Source organism: Betta splendens, chromosome 17, assembly GCF_900634795.4.
Source record: "Betta splendens chromosome 17, fBetSpl5.4, whole genome shotgun sequence".
Taxonomy (NCBI): domain Eukaryota; kingdom Metazoa; phylum Chordata; class Actinopteri; order Anabantiformes; family Osphronemidae; genus Betta; species Betta splendens.
Genome location: NC_040897.2, coordinates 8,628,170 through 8,650,001, shown reverse-complemented (window position 1 = coordinate 8,650,001; position 21,832 = coordinate 8,628,170). Strand labels below are relative to the sequence as shown.

Genomic DNA, 21,832 nt, shown 5'->3' with positions numbered 1-21,832 from the left:
TATTAAAAAGAGCTCCGTTAATGAGAAAGCTGGAGAGGAGAAGACAGAGGATGAGAGCATGAATCATATTTCATAAGGTTAATTATCTATAATTAAAACCACTGGTGTTTTATCTGGTGATTAGACAAAGGAGAGGACCCACATAACCCTAGGGTTACAATATTCTTGCTTCTGTGGAAAAATTAATTTTGTGCAATGATTAAATATCAAGATGGGATGGGAAGTAATATAATTAAAGGTTGAGTCCGGAGCAGTTGTTCTATGGGTTACTGAGTAAGTTTCCATTTCTGGTAGCAGCCTGCTCTCCCCTGCATGAACCAGGATGGATGTGAAACCAGAGGACACAGCAGCTCATTATTTTCCTAATCATGGAAACACTCCAGCGGTTTCTGTGCTGGACATCGCAACAAATTGGCTAATTTGCTGCAGAGACACAAATAAATTGTGCATCTCGTGGCTTCTATACAAAAAAAAAACAAAAACGACTTTGTCGGTTGCACCAGGTTCCTCACACACACATTAGGATTATTAACTAAGACAGTATCAATTGGTACGTGACGGAAAACGATGATATATATGATAGAGTATTGCTACAGTACACAACACGTCATCTGACATTAATTTGCGGAAAGGACTGACGGACTCGGCCAGTGTAGCGCTGCCGCTGCGCCGCTGGACCACGAGCTGAGGAACTGATTAGACTTTCTCCCCGTGGAGCGCATTATGATTCACGTCTCCTCGGCTCCACTTGGTCCAAAACCCTTCAGCCTGACGCAGCACAAAGCCTTCAGCGCCTGTCAAAACGACTTTTAGCTGATCCCGCTGCCACGACTGTCGCTCCTCCGTGGCTTCGCCTCCTCTTCACCTGAAAACCGCTCATCGCGCCGAGGCCCCGGCGGAGTTTTGTCTTCTTTATACATATTTACATACCTATGATGTATATTAGCTTCCTCATTGTGGATAAATAGCGTGCATGGCAAGTAAAGACTGACTAAGAAATCAGTGCATAAACACTTTTACTGACATGCATTTCCATATGCATACGGATTATAAAGCCTTAAGTAGCTTTTAATTAAGTTATTCCCATTAACTGACTCCACCTGATTTTCAGCTTGGTCCCCATTGTTTTCTCATTACACTCACATTGGTACTACAGTATGTGATGACTTAGCAGCTTCTCCAGCCTCCTATGTGACATAGGTACACAGAGACATGTGGCTCATTATTTGGCAGACACGAGTCGGCGAGAACCCCCCCCCCCGTTTTATTATGGTTTGCGTCTTCAATTTTATTCACCCTGGGAAACACACTACGACACGTCTCTGGCAAATTTGGTCACATTTTGGAATGAAAACATTAGTTTTGGAGTTTATTGGATGCTAATTACCTTAGATGTTGATGAAAACAACGTCCGTACAAGAGCCCCCAAATTAGTTTGTTTGGATCACTAGTGCTAATGTTTTTTTTCTCCCTCTGAATTCATTCTACTTCTAACATCACGAGGAACATCATCAATAAAGATTAGGGAGCAGGCCCAGATGGAGCTAGTGAGTACAGTGCCATGGTTCCTGTGCTGTACACACGAGCAGGTCCAGAGTCACATACTATTACTACACTGCAAATGTATTCTTTAAATTCCAATTCCTCTGTGAATGGTTCCTAGATCTGGGCGGCGTCAGCGCATCGGCGCCGTGCTAGGATTTCCAGGCTTCTCACGCGGGGTAATTTATCCTTCCTATTTTACTCCGAATTACCTCGCTGATAGAACTAATGAAATGTGTCCTATTGCAGAGGCAAACGAGGGGAGGATTCTTCAGAAAAACACCACACACTGTTTTATTGCTGGAGGCCATTAACAATGACCTTCATCCATTTTAAGGTGACCTGGAGAAAATGACCTAGTTCAGTACCAACTCCACAGTCTTCACTTTAATGTAATTTTTGTAACTGGCTTGGTATCAAGACTTTTTTGCTATTATTAATTTAAAATATCTAAATATCTATTCTGTATTCATAGTTTCTTGTGTTTATTTATACTGTATCGATCGCCTTAGCAGCTCATTAAAGTCTTCTTCTCCTTTTCGGCTTCTTCTTCTGTGCTTTCTCTTCCACACATGAATAACAATTTCCACCATAACAACTGCTACCTTCCTTCTTTTATTAAATTTAGTTGGAAACAGTCCATCCACCGCCTTAAACCCGAACTCAACTGCGCCGTCTGTGACAGCCGTGAGCTTGATTTGTACCGGCAGCCATGTCATTGATTCCTCGACAGAGGCAGAGGTATGTCATCAGTCTATGCTGCAATATCATCACCTGTAACGAGACACCTCTGCTTCTGCCATCTTCACAGGCACCTCCTGGCGCGCCGCACATACGCTTACATTTCCCCATCAATCAAAGAGGTGTGAATGAAAAGGCATGTGATTAGGACGGGTTCTTCCATTCTTGAATTATTGATTAAAAGTTCAGTAGAGCATTGTGGCTGTAAGGCCAACGAGCCCATGAAAGGAGTCATACCTTCCCACTGCACCAGAGCTTTGATCAGCCTAGTTCATCGCACACACCATCCCCTAGTTTTGTCTTTACACTTTGTGCTTTTCTGTCAATCTGGTCTCCACACTAGTGTTTAATTAGTTGTGATGTGATGTTTATTAATGCCGTAGCACGATTCGACTAATTAATAATTTCCATAAGATACGACTAAATTTCGGGTACTGACATGTTATGTCTGTATGTACCCAGTCTTTAAATCATGTATGATTTCAGGCTGCAGTATATATAAAACCAAAGCTGCTACAGTTAAAGTACCACATTTACCAGGAGTGAGTGTCTGAATGAGTAACTGGGAGTCTGGGCCAGCAACCCTTTTTGCTTGGATGGCAATCAAAGCCTAACAAGCACAAATGGGAACAGCAAATGGATGGATGAGGTGGATGGACGGTTTGAGGGTCCATTAAGTTTTAAAAGGTCAACTACTGTATATACTTAACACAGAAGTAGTTCAGTCCTGTTGTTGAAGCTGTTGCATCGTCTCATGGTATAGAGATTTAAGTAGGTCTAATGAAATAATTTCCTATCAAGAGAACTCAACATGTGGGATTTGTTTGGAAGGAGCTGCTAGGATAAAGTCTTTTGTCTTCTGTCACATAGATATAAAAGCAGAACAGGCCCAAAGATCTGCAGGTAATTTTAATGGCCTTTAAGAGGCTATAGAAGGAATCCATCCTTGTCTTTATTGCGGGAAGTAACAGACTCTCAGAGGTTTGATTTTAAGGCCAGCGAGTGTAATAAATGTTGAAAACTGGTAAAGCATCAGCTGCACATGTAAAACTAAATGTCATCGCTGGAATGAGAACATTTGGTGGATTTGTGGCGCTCGCTCTTCGGAACACGCTAATCCCAGTGACGAGAGGTGTCCGTGTCAGGAAAGAGAAGCCATCAAGTGCTCTTGAAAAGGAAGCAACACTAGAAAGAATGATGCATGTAAAAAAAAAAGCGCAACAAGATCAAATGGAGTGAAATTATGTGTCCACACCATCTCCCTTAGAAATGATTCATCCCATTTCTGTTAATTAGCAGCCACACTTACGAAGTGACCTCTGAATTGCGCCTCTGTCTGCGTCTCACACTGCTTAGCGACGCAGGTCTACGTACAGAGAGGGGATCAGGGCGAGCGAGGAGAGAGGGAGGGATTGGACCCAGGGTTGAGGTTGGCTTAAAAAGTGACGAGACGGCACGAGTGATAACAAAGCGCGAGGGAGAGAGGGAGTCAGAACGAGCGGGCGAGCGCAGGAAGGCAAATAAGAGGAACTCGGGCGGTGAGTCTAACCGGCCAATTACGCGCCGCACTCGGTGACAGGATGCGTGAGTGGGCTGTTGTTGTGTCCGTTTGGCAAGAGCAGGGATAAGGTCAAGAAACAAGCAGATGATGCTGAACAATGAGGCTTCTTGAACCAAGAAAGAAAAGACGCCTGACGCAGGCAGAAAGTCTCAAGCACTGAGATTGCTGTGAATTTGTGGGACGATACAAAGATCAGTGAGCGATAGATGACGCGTTCGAAGCGTGGATCCAGGCCCAGGCTATTTATTGATTAGATATTAGAGAACCAGGCTGAGGCGCTCAGATGGCCTCACTATGGCCCCTGGATAAATTTACCCCCAGTCCAAAAAAAACAACACAATTTCAGCCCCAGCTCTTGTGTGTTTTCTTACCCATGGTTCTCAGTAATGATTAGCTTTTAAAGTTAAATGGACTGTTTCTATTAATTACAGGCTGCTAATGGCTTCCCCTGAATAAGCTGTAACATAATGATTCTGTAAGGAGCTACACATAGGCCCGCATTAATGCAGGCTATAAAGCTGTGATTGAGTTTGATCATGTGGAGCAACAGTCCGGCCATATTCAACAGCTGACCCCCGAGTATAAAAAATAATGGGCTGCTCTGTGGCCTTGAAAATTACCATGTGATACTGGTGAAGTGCAGAAACCCTATCAATTACTGGTGTTAATGAACTGATCCGCAGTCTCATTTTGCTCACGATCCATCCTTTCCTGTCTTAAGAATACACAACAGATAATAACCTCTCAAGCTGGGAGACATACCCTCTTCATCCATAATGATTGACCTCATTCCATCATGCTACACACATAAATCCAGCCTTGTGTAGTTCGCCGTGCACAAAATGACACGTAATGAAGGAAGTTTTGTGGAATGCATTCGCCTATCAACTTCCCTGTCCTCAGCATTAATGAATGATGAGCATTTGCATCGCCCCCCGATGTGAACACAGAGTCGCAACACCATCTGCTATTTGTTCTCCTCCTTGTTACCATGCCTGTTCTTCTTTAAAGGGGTCCTTTTAAAGGCATTCAAATATAATGCTAACTAGCTGCCACGGCAGACACACACAACCAGAATACAAAGGGACAGAGCAGCGGGAGGAAGCCTCACAAGGCTGCGGCAGGACTCAGTGGTTATTGGATGAACCTCCAGGCATCCGGGACCAAAAGCATAAGAGGACACTCAGGCTGTGAAGGTATTTTAGGGAGACTATTATTCCAAATAATCTTGGGTGGAAGCAGAATCTCCCGTATCGTCTTTGTGCCGTTATTACAGAAAATGGGTCAAAAAACATCATTACTGTAATAATTGTCGACCTGTCAGAGCGTTTGTCTTATCTCCACTCGATTTACATAATGAAGTCAAACATCCTGGTTGAATGTAAAGCAACGCTTGTGTTTGTATTACAATTCAGACTGTGTGTTAGATTATAGCACAACCCGACGCCCTGGCCTTAAAGTAAACAAGGTGGTTTCTGTCTGTTTCCAAAGACAATGAAGCTCTGAGAGCCAAGCCAAGCGTGACGTCTGTAATTGGGACTAGCTGTCATTGTCACAGTGATTTACGATCTAATTAATGAACCATTAGGTGAAATATTAGGTTGGTCATCTTTGTTTTTTAAAGTTATTGTTGCTGGTTTGATTTCGCACTGCTTTTATGGGTTAAATAAAACAATGGGGTAAATAATCAAAAATAAAAACTAAACACATTCCAAAATAATTTAAATATATTTAAATTCTTCTAACTATAATAAATCACATGCATATTTGTCCATTCTTTGAAATAATTGTGTCTACAGTATGACAGTGAGACATAATGCAATTTAGGGGAATGTCCAGAAACAAATGAAACAACAAACTCAGCCTCTTCAAAGCCCCTCGTCTGTATAAACGTGTAACACCAGGAGCTGGCGTGGGCTTTCTCCGACTCGACACACACAGCGGGAGCTAATCAATACGCTCTCCTACCACCTCCTGGAAGATGAACTTGGTGCATACCTCAGGAAGCCTTAATTTCTCTCATGGGCTTCAGCAGAGGGACTCATTAGACTAATACACCTTTGTTAATTAGTCCTACAGAACCCGCTGGAACGCTGCAACAACACATTGTGCTCTTTACTAATGGCCAGATCACAGGAGGGTTTTAAACGCATCTATCATTAATGCACCAAATCAAATTGGCTCCTCACAGCCAGGTGAGCACCAAGCTAGAGATCTATCAAACCTTATGATCATCCACCATCTGTAGTGTTACATATACTGTAGATAAGTCGAGTTCGGGGATAGAGCGGAGTTTGAATCTAATTGTCTAATGTCTAATTAGTGCTCAACCCGCAACTGATAAAATGTGCAAGATCGACAAAATGGGGCTGAGAAATAATTAGCTTTACTTCTGTAAGACAGGCAGCGTCTCTCATTCCCTGTTGTTTGTTTCTAGGTACAGTAATGAGAAGGGCTTTGTCGGAACTGTCTGGCCCCTTTGTGTAAATCTGGGTAAACCAGCGTTGTTGTTGTTGTTTTTTTTCACAGCAACAGTCCACTCACGGTGCAGAGAAGCCTGGACCTGCTTTCTCAACCTCCTCTGCCAACGCCAGTGCGGTGGAGAGATTAATCGTTGATCACCCGCCGTGGATTGGCAACCGAGCGCCTCAGGAATAGCCATATAAGCATAACAGCCATTATCAGATACTGTATAAGTCACATTCTATGAACACAAGCGGCCCTTGTTTCCCTCAAATGGGATCTGCCCCCCTTTGCTCGCTGTGTCTAAAGATTACAGTGGGAGTCGGGGCGAACTCCTAAGCACAGTGGCAGCGTGGCCCCGTGGGCCGCGGGGGGCGGACGAGGTGCGTTTGAAAGGGAAACTATCAATAGTGGAAAAGGCGCAGCAGGCACCAACAGCTACCCGCCGGCTATCTGCTCATTACAGCGGGAATAAAAGGACTCTTCAGAATGCATTTCGCTTCTTCTCATCCAGAGGGACCATAACGACAGACGCAGTGGGAAAACAGCACGCGACAGCCGCCGTCAGCCCCTTTGCTTAAAAGAGTCGTATAGACATATATATGAATGAGGTAAATGTGTCTTTTTTTGAAAAGCTTGAAAGTGTATTTTACTGAGTTTGCACTTCATCTACGCTAATTAGATGCTGTACAGTAGGTTTGTGAGCGTAAAAGCCCGGGTTAGCAGATTTCCTAATGAGGTCTTACTGCATACGGAGACAGTCGTCCTTTCGTGACGTGCAGGTTGTTTACTACTTCAGTGAGAGGTCAGGCTTTTATCCACACAAAGCTGCTGATGCGAGAGGCTGCGTCACAGATTTCTGCCAGTCAAAAGTCTGGACATGCCTTCTTCTGGAAAATGTTTTATATTATATTTTCCATTCTTCAGTCAGCTTTTGATGACAGCTTTGCTCCGTCCTGCCTCTCTGTGAGTCATCCATCATGACCGATGAGTAATCACGGGATATTTCTTCTCTGGACTCAACTTAGTGTTTCTACCTTAACATGGATTTGAAGGGTAGTGTTTTAACCCTAATAGACCTATTGACTCTGTGTCTACCTTTCCTCAGCAAAAAGATAATTGATGGTCAGAAAATGTTACAAATGATCGGTTGACAGGGCCACTGGTGGATTAAAACCATTAAAGTCACAGGAGGCAGTCTGGACCGTCTTAATGCCCGTTTATGTCCATCCATCCTGTTCAGCCTGCCCTATAGCTGTCACTGGGCAAGAAGCGAGAAACACCCTGGACAGCGTTGCCCGGGAGAGTTTGTGAATATATATTTTTTTCTAGCAAAAAGGTCCTCCATAATATTACACATCTACAAGCGTATAAAATAATAATATTGTAGCCTAGTTCCTAGAAAACAGAACTAATACATAGAAAAACATAGAAGAAGAATAAAACTGGCCACTGATGCAATGTTTAATGCAGGTATGGTGATTCTAAAACACTTTTGAAAAACAACTTTTTTATACAAAGAAAAATATGAATAAAAAAAAAAGCTCACACATCAGGCCCCTGGCTTTAATAAGCTGTTTTGTTTTTTGACTTTAGCAATTCATAAATTCTTCTGTACCAAAAAAACGCCAAACTACAGCTGTGCTATTCCACATTCACCTGTATTATAATCTCTATTTGGCCCAGTTTATGATTATACACCTCATAATTAAAACTTACACAGATGATGTGGTGGTTCTTTGCTTCTACAGTATAGTTGAAGGTAATCCAAAGTAAGCGAACCAGTAGTAGCCTTAGATTCAAAGTACTGTATGAGTGCCAGCGGTGCAAAAAAAGGTGCTTCTAAAAGTATTTCAGACTTATCTGTCTAAGGGAATTTTGGCTTATAAAAAAAAACTGCTGATGGTCGTGAGGTTACAATAATTTAGTAAACTGAAAATATGTCCAAATCACAGTGCTGTTGGTGGCAAATCTCATGTTTATAGTTTAAATAATAACAATTTTTTGTGGTGTAGAAATGTCTCGGCCCACAGAAGAGTAGAAAACCCCTTTAACCGGAGTTAAAAGGAGAAAACCACTGAAATCAGCAGTACACAGTTTCCGCAGCTCCACTCCCAGTCGCCCAAAGTGCTCCTTGGAATAAAAAGCTCTTTACTTACAGTACGGCAGCCTGCTCTGTGTCACACTGTGGGTTATACATGTGGCTTGCATATGAAATACACTATGTGAACACTACGGCGAGAGATAAAAGTGAGATACGTATAACATCAAGGAGATACATATTTAATCCAGAGCAATAATGTATTATTAGCCTTCTGATGTATTATGTCATTTAACGTCCCCCTGTATCTTATTTTCAACTCACTCCCTGCCTGAGCTTTGATATGCGATTTTCCATCTGCAACGAAATTTCCAAAGATACGTAATTACCTTATGGAAGAAAGTGATGATTTGATATGTTTTATTGGAGTTTGTGAGAGGAGTTCAAGATTCTATACCTCCATTTCATAGTGGCTGCTTTTTTTTCAACTGTGGGAAATTAGATGGAAGCTGCATTTCACATCGCACCTCACTCTCTAATGCACCGCCTTAGTGGGACTGTTGAGTCGTTCCTGGATGATTTGATGAATGCTGACGCGGGAGTCGGTTTGGGAGAGGATCCTTACTGCACGATGGGGGGAAAGGAGAGAAGATTTAAAAGCTAAGGATCAGATGAGCCAGACAGGGGCGTATGAAACAACACAAACAAAAAGTGGGTTAAAAAGAAGCTGAATAATGGATTGAGTGGCATCTAATGTTCGTGAAACTCTGTTACCAGAAGAAGACAGCAAAGAACATTCAACTTTAATAATAACTAATAGACAGAGATCGGCTGAGGGTTTCTGCTCTGCTGTGACTGTGTAATTGCATAAAACCTTATAATAAACCAGCTGTCAGGTGCAGTATGTGCTCACTACAGTGGATTAAAATAATGTTTGTTGGCATGTGTGCCAAGCAAAAAAGGCTTCAAGTCACGAAAAAAAACCAACAAAAGGTTAAATGGTTTGCTGAACACGGGTTTGTTCCTGTGTAACCTTGGGTGAATTGCATGGGGAAAAAAAATGATTTTACCAAGAAATTGGGAGGAAAAACAGATTGTTTTGTTACCGAGTGTGTGTATAAAGGCAGCACTGGACGACAATAGCGGGGGAGGGAACGCTCAAAGGTGGCAGGGCGGTATGTCAGGCGTCTTGCTTCCTGTCTCCGTCTCGCTATCACCTACCAGGACGGCCTTTTCTGTCCTCCCTGAGCCTCTTCATCTGCGCCGCATCACTACAGCGAGCCCCGTTTCCGATCGGCGCCTCCGCAGACGGCTCATTTGGCCTCTCCCTCGGCTCAGCCCCTGGCCCCGCTGGCTTAGCGCAGAGCCCACATCCAGAAGACCTCATCACGGCTGTCACTGTTCCCGTCGCCGCGGCTTCGACTTCCAAGGATTTGCCCCCAGCTCAATCACTACCTCTTCCCACACACAATAAGCCCTAACTGCCATAATGGGGGGGTATCTGTCTGTTTCTGCCTCCCTTTTCGATCGCCGCTGTGTTTTTTTTTGTTTTTTTCTCCGGGTGAAGTAAAGTAGCAGGGTAATAAGTAAGACTGGCGCCTCCACGCTGAGCTAATGACAAGTACACACTGTCCTGATGCGCTTTGTACTCACTGAAGAACAACTGTCCAAAGAACAGGAAGTAACAGGCTCTAATCAACAACAAATGGAACCGTGGCCGCGCTATTTCATGCCTGTAAGGGGAAACACACCAAAGAACAGCTTTCAATCCAGAGTCTTACATCACAGAATCAAAGGCAAATATCAAATATCAGCCTTTTATCTCAGCTAAATGATTATGGTGTTTGGAGAAAATCTGTGATTCCTAAAGCTACAGTGTGTTATATTTCTCTGCCTTGTTTGATACGTGCTGCTTGAAGACATATTTTCAGCTTGTTAAAAAGAAGGAAGTGAAATAGCGAAGCAGTGCCACTGTGGGAATCTGTTGGACTCGGGCAGATTCCATTGGCTGTTATTTACTCCATGTTTATACAATTAAAACAGAAATGAGAGTTTTGTTGCCTACTTGCATAAAAAGAGTCCAAATTAAATGAGAGTAAGTACAGAAACTTATAATACATGTAGGCTCTACTTTACGCCAGGGACAAGCTCATTAGCATATTTATAGATCTCGCTAATGTACAATTATACATATTATTATTATATAACAATATCTCCTCTTCTATAATAATATAAATGCTGTGGTTGTGCTACTTACATCTTCTACTGTAGCTTCAATAAAGATGAATTTAATTATTTTTTTTATATTATTTGCCCTAAATTAAGGCAAATATAGTGGCGCACATTCCTTTGCTCCCTCGCAGCTATACAGTGTTCACCACCAGTGTATGTGTGTGTTGGGGCCCCAGTTATGTGTCATTCACAGAAACCCCTGCTTGCATCTGGATACGCCTCCAGTGAATCATCGGGGGAATCAATTAAAAGAAGATGAGACGGTATCTTCCAATGGACCTCTCCACCATGAAGACACTGAAGGCTCCAGACAGTAAATCTGTGCCTCGTCTCAATACTCTGCTGACACCGGGCATTGTGTACATATTATCTGCTTACTGTCAAAGCTGTGCTGCTCTATCAAGGAAAAAATATCCCAGCCAAACCACTAATCGCGTGTGGTAACCTGGTGGGACTGGAACTGCTCTTATCACACCGACGTCTATAAACAAACAGGCACGCAGCGTGTTTTTATCTCCGGCTTCTGAATCCCCCCCGGCTCGGTCATGTTGTATTAAAAACGGCGAGCGGCCGCGTTCAGGGGACCTCGGCCTGTGCCTGTGTCATGTCTGGTGCTGCCTGGGACCCACAATCCAATCAGACAGATGGAGGGGCTGTTTGAGGAGCAGGGAGAGACTGCCCCCCCTTCGCCAGTAAATACTGGCAGCGCCTGGATTTAATTATATTCACAGTATGGTAAACGGAGCGGTGCCACGGGCCCCACAATGCACCTCTGCTCTGAGTGAGTGACTTCCGTGGAGAGGACTAATGAAGAGTTATTCCTGACCACAGCTACTCTCCAATACTGCACAGCCTTCGAGGAATCTGGACGTGGGCTCAAAATAAAAGAGTCTGTGTTAGAAGTAACCTGTGCCGACCCTGACTGACACCTGAAATGCTTTTTAGAAATACTCTGAGGGGAATCAGTATAAAAAAGGGAGCTTAAAGTTTGTGTGTTGGCTCTAAATGAGCCCAAAGTGGAGTTCAGCATGGGTTATTTTCACGATGCCCTGTGACTTTGCGCTCCGGCAGCACAGCACCCTCATCATGCGCTGATAGTATACACTCTGCCCTTACTCCTGTGCAGCCCTGGCTCCGCTCGCCAGGCTCAGACCCAGACAAATTACTGTGTCTCCAAGCTGCTCCCTCGTCCGCGCCAAACATTTCCTCTCATTTCTGCCCCATTCCCTGAAGAGGTGTCTGTCTGCGTGTCTGTGCGCTGATGCCGGCGTGGCAGCAGGTCTCCACCTGCGGGGTCACTGGACGGGTTCCCGTGAAGGTCACAGCTGTGAGATCATTACATCAGAGGATTGGGCCCGGGTTTGTGCCGGCGCCAAACAACCACTTCATCGTCACCGGGGGAGATGAGAAGGTGGCACTTGAGCTCCTCCAACATTGGCTCGTCCTATAGGATGCTCGGGACATGAAACAAGCATTGGCTGCGGCTGAGTGACGGTGGGCCGACTCCTCGTCCGAGTGGGCGTTTTGGGATGGAGGAGAATTAGGGCTGTGCCTGATTAAGTGAGGGGGGGAAGCAGAGCAGAGCCCCTGAAATCCTAATTGATTAGACTGTCTTTTTTATCCTTCTGCTCCCATCTCCACACACCTCCTCTTAAACAGAGATGAATACAAATACAGGCAACGGAGGACCACACACCTGTCACCTCTGAGCTGCCAATTTAAACCTCACGCTCCGCTGCTAACAAGCTCGCTTTTTGGCAAAGCCTTAACGAGGGATTTTCAAACTTGTGCCTTTTTGTCAGGAAGTTAGAGACACACGACGCATTTGCAGTATTGCGGCGAGGCATCGCTGGAATAAATAAAAGTAAATTGAGTAATGTTAAGGGTTTGATCTTAGGCATACAGTGCATTTACTGTACAGTAAAGCTAGATCAGCTGGGCTCACGTGGTTGCGTCCATCTCAGCGGGCCGGCAGCTTATCAGGGCAAGCACAGCTTTTAAATGAATAATTAAATCCAGGGAAAAGAGTGGCGGGCATCTTTAGCAACTGTTGTAGCAATCCATGCCTCGACCTAAGTAACTTAACACCACTGGTAAACTTCACTCCCTTCCACAGAAACAAAGCTGCAATTCACCAGAAGATAAGAAGACACAGAATTCTTGTCCATTCCACAGGACACTGTTTCCTCTCACAACAGAACTGTGAGTTCAACATAAACAACACACATATGGCTACAGTAAGTGCACATCAAAGAACCATGGACACTTTTAGGTGACACCACCTAAATCTCAGCAGGGTCCTCCACCACCTTATCAGTAACCAGACCAAGACCTGTCTCGTAAACTCTCTACCAAGACTCACTCCATGGAATCTCCCACTAGCCCAGGAGATCTGGCTCGTAAACCAGGAATGTGAACTAATAAAGAGGAAAACTCTTCATTTGGACACAAGTTCTGGTTCAGATGCACCAGGACTTTCGCCTGTCATGAAACTGATGCCATTGTATTCTGTGTATAAAATCCTGTAATTTGATATTTGATTGGTTTCTGTGTGATGTTAAATGCCTGATCTACAGATTTGCCAGGAAATCCCTCAAGAACAACAAAGGGACTTATCACCATGCTTTCCTTTGTGTGAATGTAGAAAACTGAAATAAAGATACTCACCTTTATTTCTTGTAATCTGTGCACCATACATACAGTATATGCTATGTCCACCAGCTAAATTATGTATCCTCATTTTTGTGTTGCATTTTAAGTCAATGTTACAATAGTTTAATTAGTAATATTTACATGTAGATCAAGCCATTTAAAGTTTAATGTTGCTTGTAATTATTATTTGTGTGTTACCTAGGGACAAGACCATTCAGCATGGAATGACGTTTCATTTGTCACAAAATTTTAAAGGACCACGTATAAAACCTTAATATTCAATGCATTTAATATTGCTGTTTAACCATTCTGACTTCTCTGCTTATTTGAGTGCCAAAGTGATCATTACATGTGTATTATGTTATGGTGTGATGGAACTTTGAGCTTAATAAAAAGAGAAAAGCTTAGTTATCTCAAATTTAGAATCAAACCAAATCAAATAGTTTGATACCTGATCTGAAGGGGTAGAACTTTTCACCACCAACCACCTTTAACTGACTAGCTATTTTTGCCTTCATTAATTAAATTAATTAGAAAAAAAAGAGCCGGTTCTCTTTTTTGGGCTAGTTTAAGTAGCGCCGCCACTTTGAAACATCTTGGAGAATTCGACCAGCTGGCTGACTGTTACTTTGGTGACCCCGAGCCATCATCATCACCACAGGCGACGATTCCTGGCCCAGAGGCCGTGGCACCTGGATCAGAGAGGGCACGCCTTACTCAACCGAGCCGGTAACGGGAGACGCTGCACAGCGGCTACAGCTACAAACTAAAGCAAGACAAACATCTCTAATCCTCTGAGAAGTCTGGTGTTTCTTAAAGCGCTAACATTCATTAGTTGTCTTTAGGTTTTATAAGTTAGGCCGAGATACTCTTTTCACTTGATCAAAGCCATCACACACTTACTGTGGGTCTTGACCATTTCTTATCCTTTCACTTATTGAGTCATTTGTACGTTTTTTGTGATTGTGTTCACATATGTTCATTAATTGCCGTTAACATTATCTGTCATACAAAGCTTTCAACACACTAACACACACACCGTCATTCACCAGCACTCTGCTCTGTTCATCCATTGTTGATCATTTCAAGCTGATTGTTTGCTCATTTGCTGTTCTGTTTATTTAGGTATTATCATATTATTCCTATATCCAGTAGTAATAGATTAATAAAACGTTAACAGGAATCTGGTTTTGTGTGCATTGTTCTTCATATTCAAGCAGAGGTCACTGAACTGCAACAACAATTCACAACGTTAGAGACTGATTTGGTTCTAACAAGGAAATTTGTTATTTTTAATAATCAGAATTATCAACTCATTAAATTGACATCTGGTGTTTGACTAGATTAATAAAAGCGTGGTTTCAGCTTTGAAACAAACCTGGTGCCCCAATTTCGAAGAATATTAACGTTTCTGTATTAATATCAAACTATTAATTTGAATCCGCTACACTGTGCTGATGTTGCTTGGCTCATAGTAGCCTGACTTGGGATTTGTTTGTACATCTAACAGTAGAAACATCTGCAGCTACAGTTGGAGTTTTTTATTTAGCATAATGTTGTGTTCTAAATGGTAAATGGCTGCGATTACATATGCGGTATAAATATTACATTTGTTAAGATCTATAAGTGTTTGCATGTTGTAGCAGTTACTGAAGAATGAGAAAACTATTCACCACTTAATTAAGTGTGTTTAAATGTTTTTATCAGGTTGGGGGTTCTCTTTGGAATGAATACCCAAAAGGCTCAAGACAGCACCACCAGATGCAGACATACAGTACCATCAATTACGAACACGTTCAATTTATCATCCCTGCTGTTTCACTCCAAGATATCATTTCATTTCTGTCTCTCTGGCTGCGATTGCGTGTCCTCTCCATGGCCTTTGGCTTCTGTCTGCTCCCTGAATGCCAATATTTCAACACTGTTTTTCCAGCGCACAAAGCCTCCCCACTGAGCAGGAAGGTGACCATTCCCTGTGTTAGCGGGTGAGCAGAAGAGGTGTGGCAGATCGTGTGCTCTGATGTGTTGGCCCGTCTGCATTTCACTTCATCCGATGACTGGAAAGACGGCAAACAGCGATAAAGACAAATCTGCGTAGCAGCACAGGCTTAGAGCAGATTAACCCAACGTGCTCTGCAGCAGTAGTTTGGAGGTTATCTTCTCCACTGTCCTACAGATTTGATACTACATCACTCTCACATAAAATGCCCCCAATGAACAGTCTGACAATAAATAAAAGCCTTGAGGGATTGGTTCCATAAACGTGATATATCGTCCTACTGTGTAGCTTGTACTGTTCTGACTGCGGAGGATTTACCCCTGTTTTCCCATTTAGCCGGACTGAGCAGCTGTGACCACCTCCACATATTTTATGAAAACACTGATCTACTTCCTGTCTGTTTCCTTTGCAAAGTTTCCCAACAAGGTCATGCCAGACCTGTGTGAAGGATAATCAATAGCCAGTAATGACCATGTGTTGTGATGAATTATGACGATATCTAAATTCAGAAAATCTATTCCTTCATGACAAGACAGATTCATTCACCAAAGGATAACGACATTAATGATGAACACATTGATGTAAGATACTGGTTTATTCATTCTATAATTCTTTAGATTAAAACTACAAAATCATTTTTTGCCCGGGGCGCTTTCATGCACAATGTTCAAAACATATCCTGTGTATAGACCTGAAAATCAAAAGACCAAATCTGACTGGATACCAGTAAAATCCTTGACACTGATTACATTATGATGATGCCCAGTTGCAGTGTCCCGCACAGATCGCAATCCACTCTAAGGTCGACTTTTGATGCCTCCCGTTTAATTTGCAATATATATACAAAGCCCCCCGCAGCACATTTATCTGTGCTTGTGCAGCTGATAGTGAGACTCTTTCATTACTCTTCACAGATGCTCGCCTTCCGTCTCTTTAGCCAGTCAGCAAACACAGGGCTACGAGCTAATCTTATCATCATTACATTATGTATTTGTGCTGCTGAGATTACGGACATATCCTCTATAGCTTGTAGAGGATATCTACGACTAGAGTAAACACTTCTTGGGCGCCGCGCGCACATATTAGAGCGGCTGAAAAACATCCACGCTCAGGCCAGTGTGTGGGAACACACACAGAATGGTAACGTCACCCGAAATACTGTGTTGAGTTGGAACAGCCGATGCACTGTCAGCATGCGAGGCCAGGTGCTGTGAATGCATACTACTGCGCAGTCTACAGTCCAGCTGCAGTATTTCACTGAGATAAGGAGGAGTAGATAAAACAATATAATAACAGAGAATAGAACAAATCTTAAAAATGATGAATATGCATCTCAAATATCATGACAAACCCATGTAAGGCGTTTCAGTGTGGTTAAAAAGCTGCTCAACTCAGGGTCAAGGTTGGAGGAAAACGCTCACTGCTGGTGCTGAACAGGAAGCACATAGTGCAAAGGATCTGCGTCGTCCGAGCTACAGTACAGTACATACAGTTGACTCGCCGGCGCTCCCTGACCTCTTTGGTGAGGCTCTGTGGTTCCATAACAACACCATGCCGCTTCCACCTTTGTTTCTGACAGGCCACAGTCACAGTCCGAACGGCTTCCAGAGGTCACATCGGGTAAACAAAGGTTACATCAGGCTCCCGAGCGAACAAACAACGGGCGCTGCTGTTTTCGTGCGAGGACAGTCTCCTGTTCAGAATAGTAAATGTGATATAAATCACACACCGTTGAATTGTGCCATAAAATTGGGAAAATCCTTAATATTTAACATCATAAGCACAGTACAGTCATGGTTCCTCAGTTACGCCTGCACATTGTTAGTGTACGTTAATAATCGTAAAATCCACCTACTGTACTGTTCAAACCTGACTTGCAATAACCCACGTTTTATAGCAAAGGGCAGATTTCCTCTGGCTCCAGGTGTTAATGTCATAATGCCTGAGTCAGTCAGTCCTCCCTGGCTGCGGGCCGTGCTTTTTACAAGGGCATATTATCTCTACCATAATGCTTCTCTACAAAGAGCTCACACTGCCTTGCTATAGCGTGGTAAGAGGGAAAATTGCAGGCTGCTCTCCACTCCTATGTAACAACTTTATTCAGCTGCCAATGGAGCTCCCTACCTGGTTTTCAAACAATGGTTACAGCAGATGGATTCAATTGAGCCAATTGAGCGGCATGGAGAACAAAATGTTCCGCAAGATCGGGCGGCGCACAAATGACAGGCGCGGCCCGAGTGGCAGCGACGGAGCTCAGTCGATGACTTTCATTCCGTGATGACACACTGATAACCCCCGGGTTTAGATGTACAAGCTGTAAGTGGACAAAGACATCCGGGAAACAAGAGAAATTATTTAAGCATTTAAGTATCATATTTGATACACGAGCATTAGAAAGAATGATGCATATTGTGGCTTGTGGTGAAATAAAACAGGTTAAAATTTCAAAAAAGAAACACAAGAGCTGAGATCTCTAAAAGCGTAAGTACATGAAGGTCAAACAGATCCTTCACCACTACAATAAATGCTGAATTCTGTTAACAGCACAACTAACCTAAACATCAGACGAAGCAACAGATGATGCTTTTTCTTCTCTCTGCTAAAAGCCGATGATTGTCTTTGATGCTTGTTCATTTGGAACTTCAATGCCTCTCTGCTTTTTACTGTGGACAGCAGTGTACGAATCACATTCAAAGTAGCAAATTAAAAAAACCCTTTTGTGTGTTTCAAAGAAATTATGACTGGAAATAACACGATTCACGGGCTATTCAGAGTAGTAACTCCTATTCATTATTTTCCTGGGGACACAAAGGGGGAGCGGAGCAGTTATTACGACTGCAAATTAGTCTCATGCTCATACAGAGACAGTGCGTAGCTACAGCCCATGACTAAGCCCATAGAATCAGCTCTGTTAGATATGCAGAGCAGGTAATTGCGACAATGTTTGGTGGACTCTCATCTCAGTCCCAGATCTTCTCCTATCACTCAGCCCCTGAGCCTGTAGTGCCTAAAGCATTTCTCCTCAGTCAAGAGGGGTTTTGTTTAATATACAGTACTGCACCAAGTGTGGAAAGCGTGGCCATGTCATGTTTGGGTATTTCAGTCAACCTCCGTCCCTTTAGTGGAGAGTAAATGAAGAGCAGACCGAGCTATGATGCCTTTAAAATGCCGAGCAGCACATCCATCATCCTCCTTCAATAGTTTCAACACACTGAATAAACACAAGCTGCTTTTGAAGTAAGCTCAACTGACTTATGTGTTAACGAACGTGACTCACCAGTTCGGTTTGGCACAGTACAAGCTAGTACAAGTCAGCGGGAGAAGAAGCGTGCAGCTGAAGCAGCAGGTGGACACGTCCAGGTACTGCAGCAGCGCCTTATGGCACGTCAGTCCAAGTCATCTCACTATGACTTCGATTATTAGCTCATTAAGCTGAGGCAGTTGTAGACTTGCTTATAGGCCAGTTACCACTGCAATTTCACAGAGCCAAACCCACGCTGACAGATACAGTAGAAGATGCAAATTCCATATACTGAACCCCGTATCCCTCACTACTCCCCTGCTGGCAGTCAGCCCGCTTAGAGGCTTGAAAGGAAACGGCTGAAGGCCGGTCCCTTACAGGGGATGTGATTTTACTACACAGCAGAATGAGCTGTGGAGAAACCTCAACCATTTAAATGTTATACTGTACCTCCAGCAGAGCGCCTTTCTTATTCCCATGCTCTGGTTTCATGTGTGCATTAAGAGACGCACGAACAGCAGCTGTGTGCACAGTGTGAGTAAATGTCACAATGTGTCATGAAGCCCGCTGTATCTGCACCTATGCATGTAAGTGAATTGGAAAACAACCGCCTCTTGCTGTGTCATTCACCTGGGGCCGCCCCATTTGTGTGGGCACTGCAATACAACCTCTCCTCTCACTTTCTGAAAGTGACTTTCAGTGCCTAACCATGTAGGCCATGATAATGTTGGCCATTTTCATAGAGGGGAGTGAGGGGTACTTGGCTTTTTCAATAAACCTCTGGTGATGTGTTTTGTAATGCATTGGTTATACTTCACAGTAAAAACCCATTCTGTTCCTTCGCCAGCCAGTGCACTTCTCCCTAAATTGCCTTTTCTCCAGCTGCCATTCGTTATGCTTTCCACTCGGCTGCACAGATATCATTTATTTATTTTATGAAACAACAACCCCGTCAAAACAAAACAACCCCCCCCCCCCCTTCTCCCCCTTTGCCCACCCACCTGCAGACTGACGGCTGGGTGGATGGACGGAAGGGCAGACGGATGCAGACGGCGCGGGTGGGTGGATGGATGATGGATGAGCAAAATCCTTATTGGGCTGGATAATAGGGATGAATGAATGGAAGAACAGACAGATCAATGGCAAGAGGTAAGAAATTAACATCCAGTCAGGTCCCGAATTGGCCAAAGAGTCATAGAAATATGGTGGCAAAGGAAAAAATGGAGTGGGGAAAAGAACTGGTCCTGAGTTAGTGCTTCCCCATTATGTGAAACTCAATTTTACCTCCTGCTTCTCTTTTATCTGCTGCCATTATGGAGACTGTGTTTGTCTGGTGGCAGGGAAATAGGTCTGCTTTGTTTAGACTAGTGTCAGCTATAATGAAAAAGCACCATCAACTCCGAATGGGGGCTCTGTGCAGTGTCTATGGCGACACTCAGCAGATAATAACTATTGATTGCTATCCACAGACGGGGGAAGAAGACGAGGGTGTAAGAAAGAGCAAAGGAAGACGGACAGGCAGCGGAACGATGAGACGCGGCGCCTTCCATTTCTTACCAATTATATTCTGGGAGTGAAGTAAAATTGCTATTTCGACATAATAATGCAAGAAGCTAATTAAAAATGTAGAGGAAGTATGAGTCTGACTGCACTATATCAAATGTGTAATCGTGCCAAATTCTTATACGCGTTTAATCCAAGATCAGTCGCAGGGAGCTGACTTGTATTTCTCCAGGCATGAAATGCTCCCCTCAGCTTTAATCCAACTTTTCCCGCAGCCCCACATTTGTCTGCGTTCCCACCTCTGCCCTTTATTTTAAGAGCTGTCAGGGCTCCCGCTGCGGTGCACGCAGCTATTGTTAAAACTCCACTTAATATTTCATACCTGCGAGTAAAAAAAGAAAGGCTGTGTTTGCATCCCCTGCCTTTGACTCGGCAAATCATCCCAGCAATGCTGAAGAGCACGTTAGAGGCTCCTCGCGGCGGCTGAAGGTGACGCGGCGATGAGTCGTTCCCGCGCATCCGGGCCGGACTTTCCGACTCCGAAGTCCATCGACCTGAGCCGAGGCAGTAAAAGCTCAACCCCCCGCTGCTGTTTTTTCACATAATGAATGTTTGTGATCATCGATTTTCCATTCTAAGAAGCCTCTGAGCCGCCGCATCGATCCCGTTGCATTTCATATGTAGATACATGGCGAAGGTTTAAAGTGTTAAATGAGCAGCTGAATCTCCCGCAAAAGAAGCGGTTCAACGTCACCAAGTGCAAGTCATTTTGTGCGGCTGATTGTGTGATTGAATAGCCGTCAGCGCAAAAGTGACTTTTCCATCAGATTTTTGTCATTTGTCATTGCTGTGTATTTCATTTCATTGTAGGTGCCTAACGCATTACCTTAAACAGTTGGAGAAAAACATTTATTCATTTCAATAAATCTGTTATAGCTGCGCTTATTTCCTATTCATAAATGTGAGCTGGGCTGCACCAGAGCTTTTGAGCATGTGTTTAATGCTATTTCACTTGAATTTACATCAAGCCACCAAATCCTGCAGATTACTGCTAAGCAGCGTGTGAGCTACCTGAGATGTCCAACGATTTATATTAAATTTATATAGAACCCAAAAGACAATGGGCCGGCAGACAACTCACATAATTACAGTTTCATTACATTAGCATAAAGGGCAAGGACACACGCATAAAGCCTATTGCTTTTTATATTGCATATGTACGGGGGTTTTAAGAGGATTATCCAGGAGCCATCGCTCTTTTTCTCACATGCACACTTACTGTTTAATAACAGTTTAATAATGGGCTGGCGTTTTATTACACACAAGCGCTGGTTCACTCGGCATTTTGCATTTACTGGGTTTCGAACCGAAACTGGCCCACGAGCCTCGGGTAAGATTTCTCTGCCGACAAACTCCCCTATGTGTGGTCAGATGCATTTCCTGTCCTGCCGTATCTCCTCCACCACAGGCCATGTCTGAGCTTTGATCCCTATCTGCGACAGACGGGTTGGAGAAGATATAAACTCCTCTTCCTTCTGAGCTCATCTATGTGATCTGCTCTGAGGACGGAGACCCGGTTTCGGTCTCCGTCCGCCACCGGCATGCAAATCTGCAGCGTAACTATGGCCACCTCAGGCGGGCACAGAGTCAGCACTGGACAGCTGATAAACAGTGACCACAGCTGCCGAAATGGGAGCCTGTACGGTATCAGTTCAATAACTGGCAGCTACACGGGTCAGTTGGGCCATAGTCCAGCAACAACATGGAACTTTTGCTATAGTACTTGGTTTGCCCAAACTTTGGCACGTTTCAGGAAATGGTAAATATTAATGGTGAATTAATGTGGTAACATCCAAA

The 21,832-nt window shown here is 43.6% G+C and overlaps 1 long non-coding RNA gene across 6 annotated transcripts in view; it reads right to left on the bottom strand.

Moving 5' to 3' along the window:
• LOC114844003 (uncharacterized) overlaps positions 1 to 21,832 on the bottom strand; it is a 105,880-nt gene that overhangs the window by 45,426 nt on the left and 38,622 nt on the right. The window contains exons 4-6 of one of the 6 annotated variants that reach the window (XR_008693107.1): positions 19,474 to 19,570; positions 8,806 to 8,972; positions 7,198 to 8,705 (exon numbers count right to left, since the gene is read on the bottom strand). The exons of 2 other annotated variants lie outside the window; for them this stretch is intronic. This is a non-coding gene — a long non-coding RNA (uncharacterized LOC114844003). Of the gene's footprint in view, positions 1 to 7,197; positions 8,706 to 8,805; positions 8,973 to 10,001; positions 10,082 to 19,473; positions 19,571 to 21,832 lie in introns of those variants that run through there. 3 more of the 6 variants (XR_008693108.1, XR_008693109.1, XR_008693105.1) reach the window with 3 other exon arrangements.